Raw genomic sequence first — 19,274 nt, forward strand, 5'->3', positions numbered from 1 at the left:
TTTTGTCAAATGCTTTTTCAGCATCAATCAAGATGATCTTGTGATTTTTCATTTTTAATTTGTTAATGTGCTGTATTACGTTAATTGATTTCTTGTGTTGAACCATCCTTGAATTCCTGGTATAAACCCCACTTGGTCATGGTGTATAATTCTTTTAATGTGCTGTTGGATTCTATTTGTTAATATTATATTGAGAATTTTTGTGTCTATGTTCATTAGGGAGATTGACCTGTAGTTTTCCTTTCCAATAGCATCTTTACTCAGTTTTGGTATTAAAATGGCATTAGCTTCATAAAATGAGTTAGGTAGAGTTCCTTTTTCCTCAATTTTTTGGAAAAGTTTGAGCAGGGTTGGTGTTAGTTCTTTTTGGAATGTTGTGAAGGCTTCTGGTCCTGGGCTTTTCTTTGTAGGAAGATTTTTGATGACTAACTGAATCTCTTTACTTGTGATTGGTTTGTTGAGATCTTCTATTTCTTCCTGCTTTCTTTTGGTTACGACTTGCATAGAAAACCTTTTTCCATCCTTTCACTTTCAATCTATTTGTATCCTTGTGTTTAAGATGAGTCTTTCATAAGCATCATGTAGCTGTATTATGTTTCTTAATCCATCTGCCAATCTTTATCTTTTAATTGGTAAGTTTAGTCCATTAACATTCAATGTTATTACTGAAAAGGCGTTTATTGAACCCACCATCATATCTTTTTATTTTATTTTCCAGACCTATATATTCTTTTCCCTCTTTCTCTTTGTGTTCTTTAAATTACCATTAGTGCTATGCTTCAGTTTTGTGCCCTCCTCCAGACCTCCCTCTCCTGTCGTTTTTTTCTCAGCCAACAGAACTCCTTTTAGCATTTCTTTTAGGGCTGGTCTCTTGTTGACAAATTCTTTCAGAACTACTTTGTCTGTGAAAACTTTAATCTCTCCCTTAGTTTTGAAAGACAATTTGGCTGGGTACAGAATTCTTGGCTGGAAGTCCCTCTCTTTCAGGATCCTTAATACATCATACCACTGCCTTCTCACATCCAAGGTGCTTGTTGAGTAGTCTGAACTCAGTCTTATTTGGTTTCTCTTGTATGTAGTAGATAATTTTTCTCTTACCACTTTCAGGATTTTCTCTTCAACATTTGACAAACTGATTAATTATGTGTCTTGGGAAGGCCTATTTGGATTTATTGCTTACAGAGTTCATTGGGCTTCTTTGATTTTTATGTTTATGTCCTTTATGAGGTTTGGGAAGTTTTCCCCCATTTTGTCCTCAACTACTCTTCCTAGCCCTTTAATCCTCTCTTCTCCTTCTGGGACATCAATGATTCTTACATTTGCATACTTTATTTTGTCTATCATTTCCCTGAGATTCAATTCAATTTTTTTCCATCTTTTTTCCATTTGCTGTTTTGAGTCTTCAAAGTCAGTTATCTTGTCCTCTATATCACTTATTCTTTCTTCTGTCTCTTCTAATCTGGTGTTGTGTGCCTCTAGTATGTTTTTTATTTGATCAACAGAGTCTTTAATCTCTGTGATATCTACTATTTTTCTTTTTATTCTTTCTAATTCCTCTTTATGCTCTTCTAGTGTCTTTTTTTGTCTTCTTTATGTCATTTGCTATACCACTTATTTTATTAAGTACAGTTGTATGAACATCTTTGATTAGTTGTTCCAATGTCTGTGTCTCCTCTGATGTTTTAATTTGGTCATTAGGCAGGTCTATATCTGTCTGCATTGTGATTTGCTTAATGATCTTCTGCTGTCTTCATGGCATGTAAATACTTTGATTGATTTACCTTGGGAGTTGATTTCTTTCAGTAGTCTTATGCCTTGTGTTTGTGGGATGGTTGTATAACAGGGAGCAGGGCATGGGGTGGGGCACTCCATGTGATGATTTGTTTCAGTGCAGGTATAGGCATAGGTTGGGGATGTTACACTGATGCTTGTGAGTGTGGGTGCCCAGTGGACAGGGAGGATATAGATGAGTGAGTGCACCAGTCTGGGGGGCATAACCCTGGTGTACGCTGGTCTAAGGCACAGGTCCCTTTGTGCACATGCATAAAGCTGTGGCAGCAGGTCAGCATTATACCTTCATGGATTGGGGGCAGATGTGATCCGACTTCGCACTTCAGTACTTTCTTAGAGCTGGGAAATGTGGCTGAGGGCTGTGCACATGCACGGTTCTAGGACTGCTGTAAAGTACAGTTCCCAGAGCTGAATGATATGATTGGGGCCCATGCACATGTGTGGGCCTAGGGGTGCCATAATCTGATGCACAAAGCTTGGGGGGGACACGGCTGTGCAACACTATGGGCAGGGGGTGGTGGTAGCCTGGGTATGGAGGTTAGTGCCCACAGCCTTTATGTGCTGGCAACACCCTGCAGGGAACAGGGAGGAGGAGATAGTGCTCAGGAGGGGTGCAGGAGAGGTGAGTTGGGCTGCACTTGGAGTAGTTGTGTGGGGCAAGTATGTGCACTGGGGGCTGGTGGGGTGGGGGCACCTGGAGTGTGGGTAATGGGAGTAGGTGATGGGGTTCAGGTGCATGGGGTGTGGGGTGAGTCACCGGTCATGGGACTGCACTGGTGAGGGTAGCATGCCCAAGGAATGTGGCCTGGCTTACTTCCTAGTCCCCAGCTCCCATCCGTGCATTCCTGCAGGTTCCATGCCTCTGCACCTCCATGCCTCTGTGCCAGGCTCCAGCTTTCTGCCCCTCAGTTCCTTGGCCTCTGCAACTAGATCTGCCTTATATGGTACAGAGGGCTTTCCTAGGTCAGCTGCACTCCCAAATCACTGGCTTAGTCACCTCCTGACCCTTCCCTAACTTCCCCATGGTGCAGGACTAGTCTTGAACTGCTCTATTTAGCCATCTTCCCAGAAGCGCTTTTCTTCTTTTTTGATATAGATATTTTGGACAATAAATTTCCCGTTTTGCACTGCCTTTGCTGCATCCCATACTTTTTTTTTTTTTTCAAATTTATACTGGATGTGGTAGTTAGATTCAGTTGTCAACTTGGCCAGGTGAACATGCCTAGTTCTGTTGCTGTGAACTTGAGCCAATGGTACATGAACCTCATCTGTTGCTCATTACATCTGCAGTCAGCTAAGAGGCATGCCTGCTGTAATGAATGGTGTTTGATTTAATTGGCTGGTGCTTAAATAAGAGAGTTCAACATAGCACAGCCCGAGCAGCTCAGCATATCTCATCTCAGCATTCACAGCTCAGCCCAGGGCTTTGGAGGTGCAGGAAGAAATCACCCTGGAGAAAGTTGTTGGAACCCAGAGGCCTGGAGAAAAGGCCAGCAGAGACCGTGTAAGAAAGAATCTCAGTGGAAAGTTAGCTGCCTTTCCCCTGAAGAACTAACAAAATAAATCCCCTTTTATTAAAAACCAATTCATCTCTGGTGTGTTGCATTCTGGCAGCTAGCAAACTAGAACACTGGAGTTTAATGATTCTTTAAAACCTAGTTCAATGTGTTACCCACTCATTTCTGAAAAGAAATGCAGAGAATGCATATCTTGCATGTTGGGATGGACTAAAGATAAGGAAACCCCAAGACCAACAACGTAATATAGCTGTATCTGGGAATTCAGCTTTTCTAAAAATGTACTGCATAGATAGGTATATATTGAATTTTTCTTTCTACCATTTGAAAGTTGCCTACATAAACTTTGGCCTCAGTTGGGGGCAGGAGGTAGGAATTAGCAAAAGTCAGGACATTGTACATTCATCCATTCTTTTTCCCTTTCTTTCCTTCTCTGGAAATAGTTCCTGTTTTCACCCAGACGCCCACAAGAGGGCGATCCACTCCTTCTAGCCTACACTTCCTGCATCAGCTCTGGGGCTATCAGGGAGCAATAAAACATCACAAATCCAGAGTATAGGAAACACTGACTTTTCATAGGTGATGAGAGCCAGGGTGAAATTTTAAATAAGTCACACAGGGAAAGGACTGTGATATTCAATGCCACTGTAATTGTTCTGACTTTAATAACTCCAATAGTTCAGAGCACTATCACCCCATTCCTAGTCAATAACACTAATATGTATTATATTTACTGTGTGCCAGGAGCTGAGTGCTTTATCCCATTTTACAGACTAGTGAAGTGAGTCACAAAGAGGATTACCCAAGGCTGTACACCAAGTAAATGCCAGAGATGGATCTCGAGCCTTCACTCCTAACTGATTTTCTAGTATTTATTCCAAGGCCCCCTTAAAAAAATTCTTAAATTCTATCTTCTTCAGTAGATATTTCCAATAGTATTTACATTTTAAAACCAGAATACATTCTCAGAATACATTCTGTTCAGGGAGAAGATAGTAATTTTGAAGACATGTCACATTTCACAAAAATAAACATCCTGTCCTAAAGAGCCCTTTACAGAGCCAAAAGTTTCCTTAGACATTGACCAGTTAACTAAGAGAGGGAAGTTACCTGTTTGTGGTTACCATGAAACCACATCCTCTTTTACCTTCAGATTTGATACTACTTTCTATTCAGAAATTTACCCTCCTCTTATAAACAGGCTCAATCTTCCAAAACTTTAAAGCAAAATTCTGAACCCTCCCTGAACCCTTCATTCCTCTGCACCTAGTACCCAATCCCTTCTTGCTAATATGTCTCAAAAGGAGATGTAACCTTCTGTGTTAAGTAGAAAGCTGGCAGAATGGACTATACCAGAAATCAAACAGCTTTTACATAGGAGAACTTCATAAGTTACAAGTTTACAGTTCTAAGGAAGTGAAAGTGTCCAAATTAAGGCACCGTTACCTTCCTTCAAGAAACACTGATGGGTCAGGATCACCTCTGTCAGCTGGTAGTCACATTGCTGGCATCTGCTGGTATTGACCCTGGGCTCCACTTCTTTCAACCTCTATTCCTGTGAGGGTTCCTCACTTTACTTCACCAGTGCTGGCTTTCATCTCTTGGCTTCCCTTGACTCTCTCCAGAATCTGGCTTACTTAACATCTCATGGCAATAGCTTCTGGGTTCCAAGTATCTCCAAACATCCATGTCTCTGTTCTCTACATGTCCACATCTGTGTCATCTCTGCTGTGAATTTTCTGCCAGATCGGAGGCTTCTGTCATTTCTGTTGGTGCTGTCATTTCTCTTGTTTCTCCCAAATGTTACCCCCTTTTTTTAGAGCTGAAATTTTTCCTATTTTAATATTTTTATTTTAAAAGCTTAACATATATACATATAGACATTCTTGACATACAAACATTCCATACATGGTATACAATCAGTGGCTCACAATATCATCACATAGTTGGGTATTCATCACCATGATCATTTTTTTTGAACATTTGCATCATTTCAGCAAAAGAAGTAAAAAAAAAACTCTACATACCATGCCCCTTACCCCTTTCTCATAGAACACTAGTGTTTCAATCTATTTCATTTATTTTAACCTTTGTCCCCCCCATTATTTGTTTATTTCTTATCCATATTTTTTACTCATCTGTCCATATCCCAGATAAAAGGAGCATCAGACACAAGGTTTTCACAATCACACAGTCACTTTGTAAAGCTATATCATTATACAGTCATCTTCAAGAAAAAAAGACTAGTGGAACACAGCTCTACAGTTTCTGATACTTCCCTCTAGCCACTCTAATATACCATAAACTAAAAAGGAGATATCTATATAAGGCATAAAAATAACCTCCATGATAACCTCTCCACTCTATTTGAAATGTCTCAGCCACTGACACTTAATTTTGTCTCATTTCTCTCCTTCCCCTTCTGGTCAAGAAAGTTTTCTCAATCACTTGATACCAGGTCCTGGCTCATCCTGGAATTTCTGTTCCATATTGCTAGGGAGATTTACACCCCTGGGAATCATGTCCCACATATGGGGGAAGGCAGTGATTGACTTGTATTGTCAACTTGGAGAGAGAGAGGCCACATCTGAGCAACAAAAGAAGTCCTCTGGGGGTGACAGCCTAATTTTAAGCAGACTTAGCCTATCCTTTCTGGGATAAGATTCATAAGGGTGAACACCAAGATCGAGGGCTTAGCCTATTAATTTGGTTGTCCCCACTGTTTGCAAGAATATCAGAAATTCTTCAAATGGGGAAGTAGAATATTTCCCTCCTTTTCCCCATTCCCCCACAGGGACTTTGTAAATACTGCTTTATTCACTGTCCATATCACTCTGGGATTTATTGGGCCATCACACTAACCTGAACAAAAATTTTAAAAATCTCATGCTGAATTCAAGATTCCATGTACTTATGGTGTTCAAGTAAACTGACCATACAAGTTAAATTAAGAAATTCACTACCCAAAACATAAATTTTGCATCAAATAAGCATCTCTCCCTTTAGTCTCATACAGAAGTTGAAGCTTGAAAATATGGATGATATCATCCTTAACCCAATCTCCTGATATACCTTACTTCCATCCAGATCAGCTTCATTCATCTCTCTACTCGATGTCTGATCAATTTTCAACTTTTTAAACAGTTCCTGTATGAGGTACTTCTGACTTTTATAGCTTCAGAGCTCTAACTCTGAGTCTCTGGTGTCACATAAATACCCAAAGTTTCTGGGAAAGACCATGTTACATACAATCAGCTCAGTATCTGATAATTTAGAATTAGCAGTTACACTTTCTGAATATATGTGGCTGCTGTAAGAGCTTACAATCTAGGACCCTTTACAGTATGCTCCAACCTGACATTCCATGCTCTCAACTTTAGTACACAGAATTTTTATATTATATTTCATCCATATAATTGAGGTATGATAATATTTGTCTTTTTGTTTCTGGCATTTTCATTCAACATACAGCTCTTAAGGCTCATTCGTCTACTTGCAAGCCTCACAACTTCATTCTTTCCTGTGGTCACTCAGTAGTCCATTGTATGTATACATCATAGCTCCCCCCTCTGTTCCTCAGTCTTTGTACCCTTAGGCCACTGCCATACCTTGTGAATCACGAACACTGCCACCAGAGACACCAGTGGGCAAATGTCCTTTCCTGTCCCCACACTCAGCTCCTCTAGGCATATACTGAGGAGTATATGCTCAGTATATGCCTAGAGGTTTCAGGATCATATGGCAAAACCACCCCTGGCTTCCTGTGGAACCACCACACTGACCTCCAAGGTGTTGCACCTCTCATTTCCCTACTAACAATGAGTAAGTATATCTCTTTCTCCACATTTTCTCTAGCACTTGTTTCTCTCTGTTTTTTTATTTATTTATTTATTTATTTTATTATTATTTTTTTATAATGGGCAGGCACCGGGAATCAAACCTGGGTCCTCTGGCATAGCAGGCAAGCATTCTTGCCTGCCGAGCCACCGTGGCCCACCCCTCTCTGTTTTTAAATAATTGTAGTCATACATCATACAATCCAGCCTATGTGTATAGACATGCCTTCACCAACATACTGTATCTGAAAACATTTCCTTTTCTCCCACAAAGAATCCATACCCATTTCCCAACACCCACCCCCCACCCCACCTGTTGACATTTAGCTTTGGGATAATGCCTTTGTTACATTCCGTGGAAGCATATTACAATGTTACCATTGACTATAGACCCTAGCTTGCATTGATTTTACTTTTCCCCATATATAATATATTTTCAGCACCCTTCAATACTGACATTACTTTGTTCTTCCTCTTGCAAAAACACATTTTAATTTGTACATTTAATCACCATCATTGTACATTCTAGGCATTCTAAATTATACCATCTTAGTCTTTATTCTTTATCTTTCCTTCTGGTTTCATACATGCCCCCAGTCCTTCTCCCTCTATCATACTCACATTCAGCTTCATTCAGTGTACTTATATTATTGTGCTACAATCAGGTAGTATTGTGCTATTCATTTCTGAATTTTTACAATCAGTCCCTTTGCACAATCTGTATCCCTTCAGCACCAATTACCCAATCTCTACCCTATTTTTGTCTCCTGATAACCTGTGTTCTTAACTGAAATTCTCCAAGTCCACTTATTAATGTTAGTTCTTATTAATGAGACCATTCAGTATTTGTTCTTTTTTCTGGCTAATTTCACTCAGCACAAATCCACAAGATCCATCCATGTTGTTACATGTTTCATGACTTTATTCCATCTTACAGCTGTGTAATATTCCTTCATATATATATGCCACAGCTTGTTTAGGCACTCATCCATTGATGGAAATTTGGGTGGTTTACATCTCTTGGCAATTGTAAATAATGCTGCTATAAACATTGGTGTGCAAATGTCCATTTGTGTCCTTGCCCTCATGCCCTCTGAATAGATACCTAACAATGGGATTACTGAATTATATGGCAATTCTATACTTAGCTTCCTGAGGAACCACCAAACTGCCTTCTACAGTGGTTGTACCCCTTTTACATTCCTACCAACACTGGATAAGAGTGCCTCTTTCTCCACATCCTCTCCAGCACTTGTCATTTTCTGTTTTTTTTGATAATGGCCATTCTGATGGGTGTGAGATGATATCTCATTGTCGTTTTCATTTGCATTTCCCTAATGGCCAGTGAAGTTAGGTATTTTTCATATGCCCTTTAGCCATTTGTATTGCCTTTTCTGAAAACTGTCTGTCCATTTCTTTTGCCCATTTTGTAATTGGGTTGTTTGTCATTTGTTGTTAAGTTGAAGAATCTCTTTATATATCCTGGATACTAAGCCCTTATCTGATATATGGTTTCCAAATATTGTCTCCCATTGCATAGACTGCCTTTTTTACTTTCTTGACAAAGGTCTTTGATGCACAAAGGTGTTTAATTTTGAGGAGTTCCCATTTATCTATTTCTTTCTTCAGTGCCCATGCTTTGGGTGTAAGATCTAGGAAATCACCTCCTATTGCAAGTTTTATAAGATATTTCCCTACATTTTCTTCTAAAAGTTTTATGGTTTTAGCTCTAATGTTTAGGTCTTGATCCATTTTGATTTAATTTTTGTATAAGATGTGAGATATGGATCCTCTTTCATTCTTTTGCATATGGATACCCAGTTCTCCAGCCACCATTGGAGAGGCTGCTCTGTCCCAGGTGAGTTGGCTTGACCACCTTATCAAAGATCAATTGTCCATGGATGAGAGGGTCTATATCTGAACACTATTTGATTCCATTGGTCAGTATATCTATCTTTATGCCTGTACCATGCTGTTTTGACCACTGAAGCTTCATAATATGCTCTAAAGTCAGGTAGTGTGAGACCTCCCACTCCATTTTTCTTTCTTAAGATATTTTTTAACTACTTAGGGTACTCTGCCCTTCCAAATAAAATTTGGCTATTGGTTTTTCTATTTCTGCAAAACAAGTTTTTGAGATTTTAATTGGTATTGCATTGAATCTATGTCAATTTAGGTAGAGTTGACATCTTAAGTATATTTAGTCCTCCAAGCTATGAACACAGTATGCTCTTCATGTTGTCATTCAACTCCCTGAGACCCTGCTCATATTTTTCCATTCTTTTCCCTATGTTTTTTGCATGTGTCAGATTTCAAATGTCCAGTCCTCTAGGTCAGTAATCCTTTCTTCTGCTTTTTCAAATCTATTGTTGTAGGTTTCCATTGTTTTGTTTTTCAACTCTTCTACTGTGCCTTTCATTCCCATAAGTTCTGCAATTTGTTTTTACAAACTCTTGAGTTCTTCTTTTTGTTCATCCATTGCCTCCCACAACTCATTAATTTGATTTTTGATGAGATTTTCCATATCTGTTTGAACATCCTGAATTAGTTGTTTCAGTTTCTGTACACATTTGAATGTTGGTTTATTACTTTGTCTGGGGCCATATTTTCAATTTTCCTACTAGGACTCATTATTTTTCACTGATATCTAGGTGTGTGACTTCATTAATTAGTTTATTTTAGAGATTGTTTTCACTCTTTTACCTAGGATTTTCTTGCTGGATGGCTTTGTTCTCTATCTGTTCTTTAACATTCAGATTGGCTTATTCTAGACCTCTACCATAGTTTCTGCTTAACTGATCAAAATTTTTCAGTTCTTGTTTTTCTGTTTCTAGCCCTGCCTATATGGAGTCTTTTTTTTTCTTTTGAGGAGGATCAACTGAGATATAATAGATCCCAGTCAGATTTTTCCAGACCAGACTGGCCTCCTTTGAGAAGGAAAGAGTCAACTTTATCAGTCTTCCCCAAGGGTGAGACCCAACATGTTGACAGATTTTCCTATGAAGCCTCTAGAGTCTTGTCTCTGTGTGGTGCTTGTCTGCCAATGGCTTCCCACCAGCATAAATTCATGCAGTGCCTTTAACTTCAGCAGACTCTTCCTGCTGGGGGCACAGTTGAAACAGGTAATGTGGTAGGTTGGTATTAATTGCTTCAATTTTCCAGTTCCTGGGGCTTGAATTCCTTGAGGGAGAGATTCCACTTGAGCTGGGCCCAACCTTTCTCTTGGGGAAGGTACGAATTTTAGGGAATTAACTCCTTTCACCTAACTAATTACTTTGTCCTCAGACAAGCTTAATTGTGCCCTTGCCTGGGGTAGTTGGAGACTGAGAAGCCTTGCAGTTCTATCTAATGAGCTGTTGAGTAGTAGAAACAAAGCAAAAAAATCCTTTCAGAGCAGTACCCCTCCCCCAATTCCTCAGGTTTGTTTATCAAGAACTTTAGTTTGTACATCTCTCTATGTATCTCCAGGCTCTGTGTGCCCCCCTTTTTTAGGGCCCAGCCCTTTTCAAGTATTTTTGCTGTCTGACTAAAAAATCCTCTTTTTTTTTCTGTCAGCCTTGCCCCCTCCCTGCCAGGGCAAAAACTCCTAGTACCATCAACTCTTATTCCAGGTTTATCTGAGCTGGGGGCCTAATTTCAGTAGTCAGAATTTGTTAATAAATTCTGCAATTGGAGCTCAGTTGAGCTAAGCCCTTGCTGCTAGCAAAGTCTGTTTCCTTTCCCCTCAGGGAACCAGGCAGCTGTGCCTGTGGGGAAGGGTGCCAGCCTCCACAGCTTGGGAGGCTTACCATTCTGTGTAACATCTTAGCCAGTCCAGCTCATCCAGCCGGCGAACACTTTGTGTCCAGTCAGTGATGTGCCCCTAGCAGTTTTTCTGTAGTTCCTGGCTATTTACTAGTTACTCTGGAGGATGAACTAAATTCCTCAACTCACTAATCCACCATCTTGCACCAACCTCTGTTTCCCCTTTTGAGGACTCTAATAATCTAATCAAGACCCACCTAGAATGGATGGGGTCACATATCCATCTAATCTAAAGATTACACCCACAATTGGGTGTGTCACAACTCCATGGAGGTAATCTTTTCAAAAGTTTCCAACCAATAGTATTGAACCAGGATTAAAAGAAACAGCTGCTACCACAAGATTGGATCAGGATTAAAACATAGTTTTTCTGGGTTACATAATACTTTCAAACCAGCACACCTTCCTAAACTTCCTTCACTGACTCAGTGTCATCTCCTGAGCAATAGAATCTTCTAAGGGAGCACACAATGAATATTTATCAAAGTAATCTATTGCTTTACTCTTATAATTCTGCTGAAATGGTTCACCAAAGGATTACCTCCCAATGCCAGATATAGTGGGCACTTGAAGATCTCTATCTTTCTCAACCTCATACCATTTAATAGTGTTCCTTAAGATTTCTCTATGCTCCATTTTTTCTCCACTTGTCTTCTGAGTCACTATATTTTTTGTAGTTTTCCTCAACTGCTTATATCTTTTGATTGGGGTTTCTCTGAGTCCCATTCATTCCTTAAATATTGTTTCTTGGATTTTTCTTTTAACTTATTGTTCTTATTCTATGCCTGTGTGCATTAAAGCTGGTCCCTAGACCAGCAGCATCAGCACCACCTGGGAACTTGGTAGAGATACAATGTCTTGGGACTTACCCACAGAGTGAGAGCTGGAAAAATTCAATGCCTATTTATGATTAAAAACAACAACAGCAACAAAGACATAGCCAACTAAGAACAGAGGAGAACTTCCTGAACTTGATAAAGAGTCTAGCAAAATTTATGGCACACACTCTCTAAGCCAACTCTGCAGGTGAATTTACCACCCTACCCCACCCCTCTACATGGCACATGACTCTCAGGATTGTAAATCTCCCTGGAAATGTGGGACATGACTCCAGGGGTGAAATTGGCCCTGGTATTATGGGATTGAGAAAGCCTTCTTGACCAAAAGGAGGAAGAGAAATGAAACAAAATAAAGTTTAAGTGGCTGAGATATTTCAAACAGAATCAAGAGGTCTTTCTGGAGGTTACTTTATGCAGTATATACCGATATCCCTTTTCAGTTTTTGATATATTGGAGTAACCAGAGGGAATAACTGAAACTGTTGAACTGCAATCCAATAACCTTGATTCTTAAAAACTAACAAAAAACTATAGAGCTTTTAAGGTCTGAAAGTGATTGTGAAAACCTTGTAACTGATGCTCCCTTTATTTATTTAGTGAGTAAGAAAAAAAGACAAAATAAATAAATAAATAAACAATAGGAGCATGTGGGAATTTGGGATATTTTAGGTGTTCTTTTTTACTTTTATTTTTATTTATATTTATGTTGTTTTGGGAGTAATGAAAATGTTCAAAAATTGATTGTAATGATGAATTCACAGCTTCATGATGACACTGTGAACCACTGATTGTACCCTTTGGACAATCACACAATTGTGATAAAATTATATCACAATTTTTAAATTATTGAAGAAAAATTTATGGCACAGATTACAGAAAATCTTTTCACAAACATCACACTTACTGGTGAGATAGTGAAGCAATCATCTTATATTAGGAATAAGAAAACTATGCTAACTATTACTACTGCAAATCAACATTGCTCAGGAGAGCCTAGTTCATTCAATAAAACAAGTAAAAGAAATGAATGCTATAGTTATTCGAGCAATATATTGGCAGGTGAATTGACCATTAGCTGAAAAAACTAAACTAGTCAAACCAATAAGAAATTTAATCAAAGAGGCTGGTGGGAGATCAACATATGTATATCAATAGCTTTCCTATTTACCAGCAACACCAATTTTTAAAAGTCAAAGAATAAAAATCCCACTGGCAATAGCAATAGGACCTAAAAAGGGACCATGAATAAACCCATGTGAAAGCCCTTTGTGAAGAAATTATAGATTTCCTGAGGATGTAAAAGAATTCACTAAATAGAGAGAGATTTCAAGTTCCTGGAGAGAGAGATTTGCTATCATAAAAGTATCATTTTCTCCAACTTGATCACTTTAATGCAACCCAATTGTGCTGCTTTGAAAGGATTATGTACCCTAGAAAAGCCATGGTTTAATCCTCATCCAGTCTTGTGGGAGAAACCATTTCTGTTAAGCTCTATTCAGTACTGTAGATTGGAAACTTGATTAGGTTATCTCCATGGAGATGTGACCCACCCGATTGTGGGTATTAAACTTTCATTAGAGGGAGATGTGACTCCCCCCATTCCAGGTGGGTCTTAATTGGTTTGCTGGAATCCTTTAAGAGAGTAAACATTGGAGAGAGTCCTTTTGAGAGCCACAAAAACCATGAGAGCCCATGCAGCCAGAGACCTTTGGAGATAAAGAAGGAAAATGCCCATGGGGGAGCTTCATGAAACAAGAAGCCTGGAGAGAAAGCAAGAAGATGCCTCCATGTTCTCTATGTGGCTTTCCAGTTGAGGGAGAAACTCTGAACATCATCGGCCTCTCTTGAGTGAAGGTAACCTTTTCTTGGTGTCTTAATTTGGACATTTTGTATAGATTTACTTTAACTGGGACAATTTCATGACCTTAGGACTGTAAACTTGCAATTTAATAAATTCCCCATTTAAAAGCCTTTCCATTCCTGGTCTATTGCATTCTAGGAGCTATCAAACTAATCAAACCAATCAAAATGTCAAGATATTTTTGTAGAATTTCATCCTTCATAGGGAAGAATAAATATGCAATAATGTTCAAGACTATTTTGAAGAAAGAAAGAAAAATGGGTGAGGGGGACTCATTCTATCTGATATTAAGACATAGACTATATAAATTTAAAAATGAAATTGGTGCAAAAATGAAAAGTGAAGTCAATAAAACAGAATAGAGAGATCAATGCTCATAAGAGAATTTGGTATATAATAAGCATGGCATTTCAAAACAATGGGTAAGGAATAACTATATAAAAATGGTTTGAAATATAAGTACACCAACGAATTCCAGATGATTTATAAATTGTGCCAAAACAAAACTTGCAGCTTTTAAAATTCATTTGAAGAAAATATGTTTTTTTAAAAAAGTCTTGATTACTAATCAGACAATGGATAGCAAATATAGTTAACCCAGGCAGAGACATAATTAATTTATGAACAAAAAACTTAATAACCTTACAAATGGATGAGAAAGTTAAAAAAAACAGCTGCAGAAAATCACAAGAATCAAAAGTCCTTCTTTAATATGATACAAAAGGGAAAAAAACAGCAAGGAAAAACAAGATAAATGCAACAGTGTTTAAATTTGCAAGGAACTAGAAAACAGCAGGAATAGAATTTGTTACAGCCATTCTGGAGGGTGATTTGGCAAGATCCATATAACTGAAACTGTGCCCACCCTCTGAACTAGTAAGTTCCACCTGAGTATCCACCTAGAGAAATATTCACACTTGCACATAAAGAGACATGCCCAAAACTGAATGTTACAGGCTTGCTCTAACAATATGACAACCTCCCCAAAGTGCATGTAGATATACTTGCAGGCTTGCTGGTGCAGCTCAGCACTGCTGATCTGCTTGTGAAATTTGCAATGCCAGCTGGGGTCCAGCTGTTGCACCAGGTAGTTGCTGTATGGACAATGCCTCTCAGCACTGCCTTTGCTACATCCCATAAGTTTTGATATGTTGTTTTCATTTTCATTTGCCTTGAGATACTTACTGATTTCTCTTATAATTTCTTCCTTGATGCACTGGTTGTTTGAATGTGTTGTTTAGCCTCCATATCTCTGAATTTTCTGGCCCTCTGCCTGTTATTGATTTCTGTGCTGGTTTGAAAGGATTATGTGCCCTAGAAAAGCCATGTTTTAATCCTGATTCAATCTTGTGGGAACAATCATTTCTTTTAATCCCTATCAGCACTATTGGTTGATTATCTCCACAGAGATTTAACTTGCCCAAATGTGGCTATTAGCCTTGATTAGATGGAGATGTGACTCCACCCATTCCAGGTGGGTCTTGACTAGTTTACTGGAATTCTAAAAAAGAGGAGGCATTTTGGGGAGAATGATGAGAGAGAAAACAGAGCCATGAGGGAGAGAGCCATGAGAACCAGGAGAGCCCCTGCAACCAGAGAGCTTTGGAGATGAAAGAATACACCCTCAGGGGAGCATCATGAAACAAGAGGCCTAGAGAGAAAACTAGCAGATGTTGGCATGTTCTCCATTTGCCTTTCCAGTTGAGAGATGTGCTGGTTTGAAAGAATGTATATCCCCTAGAAAAGCCATGTTTTAATATAAATCCCATGTCATAAAGGCAGAATAATACCTATTCAATACTGTCTGTTTGAAACTGTAATCAGATCATCTCCCTGAAGATGTGATTTAACCAAGAGTGGTTGCTAAACTCTTGTTAAACTGGATTTGGTGATGACATGTCTCCACCCATTTGGGTGGATCTTGATAAGTTTCTGGAGCCCTATAAAAGAGGAAACATTTTGGAGAACGAAAGAGATTTGGAGAGAGCAGAGAATGCTGCAGCACCATGAAGCAGAGAGTCCATTAGCCAGCGCTTTGTAGATGAAGAAGGAAAATGCCTCCCAGAAAGCTTCATGAAACAGGAATCCAGGAGAAGAGGCTAGCAGATGATGCTGTGTTTGCCGTGTGCCCTTCCAGATGAGAGATGAACCCTGACCATGTTCACCATGTGCCTTTCCAGATGAGAGAAAAACTCTGACTATGTTTTCCATGTGCCCTTCCACTTGAGAGAGAAATTCTGAACTTTATTGGCCTTCTTAAACTGAGGTATCTTTCCCTGGATACCTGGATTTCTATAGACTTGTTTTAATTGGGACATTTCTATAGACTTGTTTTAATTGGGACATTTTCTCGACTTAGAACTGTAAACTAGCAACTTATTGAATTCCTCCCCCCCCTTTTTTGGGAAGGATTTATGTTTATTTTATCCTGTAACTGATTACATTGGGTAACACAACTGATATGCCAGCTTCAAAGACAGAGAAAGAAAGATTCTGCAGCTTGAAAAGCATTACAAAATGGTAAGCAACTGGTCAGGTAGAGGTTCTGACCCCTAAGACAGTGGTAGAAACAAAAACAGGACTTCTATGAGGAGTGATTTTTTAGCTCCAAAAACAAGGCCATACCTAACAGCTAAGCACTGTGATATTTAGTACACTGTGAGTCAAAATGAGAAGAGCAGTGCCAAAAGCTCAAGACAGTTCTGATAGCTTATTATGACAGACACCACTTTCGAAAAGGAGAAGATGCTGCTATGTAGAATTTAAGTAAAAGAAGCTGAGTCCTTCAGATTTGGGATGTCAGGCAAGGATCATCACTGTCAGGTTCACATCTGCTTGTGAGGTGGGCCCCAGAGTTTCCTCCTGCATCCTGGATCCCTATCACCATTTCAATAATTAATATGGCCTTCACAAAGTTCTACAATCTCCTTAAAAACAGCCTGAGGCATGACCAAGATTGCTAATTGCTTTTAAAGCCTGGCATATTAGGGCCTGCTGGCCCCACGGCCAGCTCCGGGTCTCAGGCATCCTCGGCCGGCAGTCTGGACAGGTCCAGCATGGTAGATGAGTCCTTCCAGGGACTTCCAGTAACAAGCATCCAGTGATTCTTCAGTTTTTCAACTCTGTGGGAATCCAAATACGTGTCAGCAGCAACCTCCACTTCCTTTCCAATATAGGTACATTTTGTCTGCAAATCTTTCTTGTATCCCAAGGCAAAAGTTCTGCCCATATTGAAGAACTTGACCAATGGCATTTCCATCTACACTCAAAATGATAGAAGTGTTCCTGCCAATGGGGATGTTGGTCTGCGCTGTGCTCAGGCCACAGGGTACCTCCACTTCATCACTCAGGTGGGCTGTGATGTTGTCAGGAGTCATGCAGAGGCTCAGGTCCCCACCCAGAAACAGATCAGCATCTCTGTCCGGATGGTCAAGATTCACCAGCAGCATGCTGTCGCCATAGCAGATATAGCCATCTTCAGATATGGAAAGCTGCATCTGTCTCAAAAGATTCTCTTTTAGTCTGCGGTTTCTCTGTATGAGAAGTTCCCCTTTATCCCTCTTCTCTAAGAAATCTTTCATGTGCTCCTCCTCCAGGTACAGGTCCTCGTTCCAGTTCCCCATCCAGACACGCGGCCTGTACAGGTTTTGTGCCATGGTGTGTCCAGGTCCTGAGCAGGGCTTGAATTCCCCTTTTTAAAAGCTGTTCTGTTTGTGGTATATTGTATTCTGGCAGCTAGCAAACTAGAACAAGAGAGAAACCCTGAACTTCATTGGCCTTTCTTGAGTGAAGGTAACCGCTTGTTGGTGTCTTAATTTGGACATTTTTATAGACTTGCTTTAATTGGGACATTTTCATTGACTTAGAACTGTATGCAACTTAATAAATTCCTCTTTTTAAAAGCCACTCCATTTCTGGTATATTGAACTCCAGCAGCTAGCAAAGTAGAACAATTTCCAATTTCATTCAATTATGATCCAAGAAAGTGTTTTGTAATTTCAATCTTTTTAAATTTATTGAGACTTGCTTTGTGACCCAGCATATGGTCTATCCTTGAGAATGATCCAGGAGCACTTGAGAAAAGTGTATATCCTGCTGTTGTGAGGTGTAATGTTCTGTAAATGTCTGTTAAGTCTAGTTTATTTATCTTATTATTTGAAATCTCTATTTCCTTATTGAGCCTTTACTAGATGTTCTATCCATTGATGAGAGTAGTGAATTGAATTCTCCAGTTATTATTGCAAAGGTGTCTATTCTTCCCTTCAGTGTGGTCAGTTTTTGCCTCATGTATTTTGGGGCACTGTGCATAAATATTTGTGGTTGTCATGTCCTCTTGATGAACTGTTCCTTTTGTAAATACATAGTGTCCTACTTTGTCTCTTTTAATTGTTTTACATTTTAAGTCTAACTTTTCAGGTAGTAGTATAGCAACCTCCATTCTTTTCTGATTGTTGTTTACATTAAATATCTTTTTACAACCTTTTGCTTTCAATTATTTTTTGCAATTGGGTCTAAAGTGAACCTCTTGTAGATAGCATATATGTGGATCCTGTTTTTTAATCCATTCTGATAATATATGCCTTTTTTTGTTTTGGGAGAGGGTGCATTGTCTGGGACTTGAACCTGGGTCACATGTAAGGCAAGCATTCTACCACTGAACTATGTCTTTTGACAAGTTACCATCCACAATTGGGTGGGTCAGTTCTCCATGGAAACAATAAAAAAGCTTCCACTGAGCAATATTGAATGAAGATTTAAAATCTTGACTTTTCTGGGATCACAACAGATTCAAATCAGCACAATTATAAAGACAATAGAACACTGGGAGCCACACACACATAGATAATAATCCTATAGATAGATGTCACCATGGCCATGGAAGGGAATTAAACCATTTCCTAATTACTACAAGTATGGGTAAAAGAGTTACATAAGGTATCAGGGACAAAGGACTGCCCCCACATATAACATCCTGTAAATGAGAAGATTCATTTTCAGAATTCCCAATGTATTGAATTCTGCTAGGCCAGCAGGGTATTCCAAGCAGTTCAATTTTCAGGGTTCACAGTTTGAGGAAGGCCAGTAGTACCTGAAGATGGCAAGTCCATACTGACCCAATATTGTGTTCAACTGTGGGCATGAGTTACCACTGAAACCCTCTATAGGAGGTGTTTGCTAGGGTGCTAGACAAAAAGAAAGAAGTTTATAGGGAAAAATAAGGGGCCTAACAGTATATGTGCTAGAATTCCATTGGTTGTAAACAAGGTATCAGGCAAAAGACCATTATGGGGAGATTTTAAATACCAGATATTTTCCTCCTGCAAATTTTGAGAGTTCTTTGCCATGACGTTAAACATTAGTCCAAGCATAAGAAGGGTCCACATAATTATGCATAATGTTCCCATGGGAATAGGTTGCCTCAGATTGTTGACAATATTTTGGGTGACTCCTTTTCCCCTTGAGCTTAAGATTCCCAACCATGTAGCTGTGTAGACCAGCAATAAGACCAAAGGACCTCATTTTCCCCCATTTATATTGTCTGAGGCATAGGCAACAACAAAATAGTATCATTCCCCCTTTTAGGCTGTAAATGTACTGGCCCTTTAATTTGTATTTTCAGAAACTG

At 39.3% G+C, this 19,274-nt stretch overlaps 1 protein-coding gene and 1 pseudogene across 1 annotated transcript in view; one reads left to right on the forward strand and one right to left on the reverse strand.

Annotated features, from left to right (window-relative positions):
* The window catches only part of LOC143660037 (uncharacterized), a 142,364-nt gene that overhangs the window by 87,721 nt on the left and 35,369 nt on the right, over window positions 1–19,274 (forward strand). The gene's annotated exons all lie outside the window — the stretch shown is intronic.
* Window positions 16,718–17,304, reverse strand: LOC143660085 (cilia- and flagella-associated protein 161 pseudogene; annotated as a pseudogene).

This window comes from Tamandua tetradactyla, chromosome 16 (genome assembly GCF_023851605.1).
Source record: "Tamandua tetradactyla isolate mTamTet1 chromosome 16, mTamTet1.pri, whole genome shotgun sequence".
In the NCBI taxonomy this organism is placed as follows: Eukaryota; Metazoa; Chordata; class Mammalia; order Pilosa; family Myrmecophagidae; genus Tamandua; species Tamandua tetradactyla.